This window comes from Atta colombica, unplaced genomic scaffold (assembly GCF_001594045.1).
Source record: "Atta colombica isolate Treedump-2 unplaced genomic scaffold, Acol1.0 scaffold44, whole genome shotgun sequence".
Lineage (NCBI taxonomy): Eukaryota > Metazoa > Arthropoda > Insecta > Hymenoptera > Formicidae > Atta > Atta colombica.
Window position 1 is genome coordinate 678,895 of NW_017259533.1, and position 714 is coordinate 679,608.

At 30.3% G+C, this 714-nt stretch overlaps 1 protein-coding gene across 1 annotated transcript in view; it reads left to right on the forward strand.

The window, feature by feature from the left end:
• LOC108691240 (NADH-ubiquinone oxidoreductase chain 4L-like) overlaps window positions 1–714 on the forward strand; it is a 24,740-nt gene that overhangs the window by 8,393 nt on the left and 15,633 nt on the right. The gene's annotated exons all lie outside the window — the stretch shown is intronic.

Sequence of the window (714 nt, forward strand, 5' to 3'; positions counted from 1 at the left end):
CATTTATACGTGTTTATTTATATTTATACATATTTATACATATTCATGCATAAAAAATTGTTTACCTGGTCAGTATTAATGGTTTGTAAAATTCAATGAACTACGCAAAGCCAAAAGAGATTTCACGTTTCCATAAAATCTCATCGCGTTCTTATGAGATAAGATGTTAGATAAACGATAATTTTTTTCTTCCTGCTAGTATAATTGATATAATAGTTTTAAATTTACACAAGGGAGGGGTTTAAGAAATAAAGATACTCTGCATAATTTTAGAAATTTATAAATAATAACTTCTAGCAAATATAGTAAATATATTTTAGATTTTATTAATCTTACACGGTTGTTTAGTTCGAATATTATCACACTTCAATATTGTAATACTTCAATAAAGGAAATGAATTATGCAAATCACATATAGTATAAATAATATAGTTTATTATTAATAAAAACAAATATATTGTATGTGTATACTATTTCAAGCTTTTTCCAATTTAACAAAAATGTATCAGCTATAATATGATAACATATTACAGGAAACAGTTTGCTGATATTTTTGAACGATTCAGAGGAATATGAAACCATTCATACATATATGTGTGCGTATGTGCGTGCGTGCTTGCGTGCGTGTGTGCGTGCGTGCGTGCGTGCGTGCGTGCGTGCGTGCGTGCGTGCGTGCGTGCGTGTGTGTGTGTGTGTGTGTGTGTGTGTGTATAT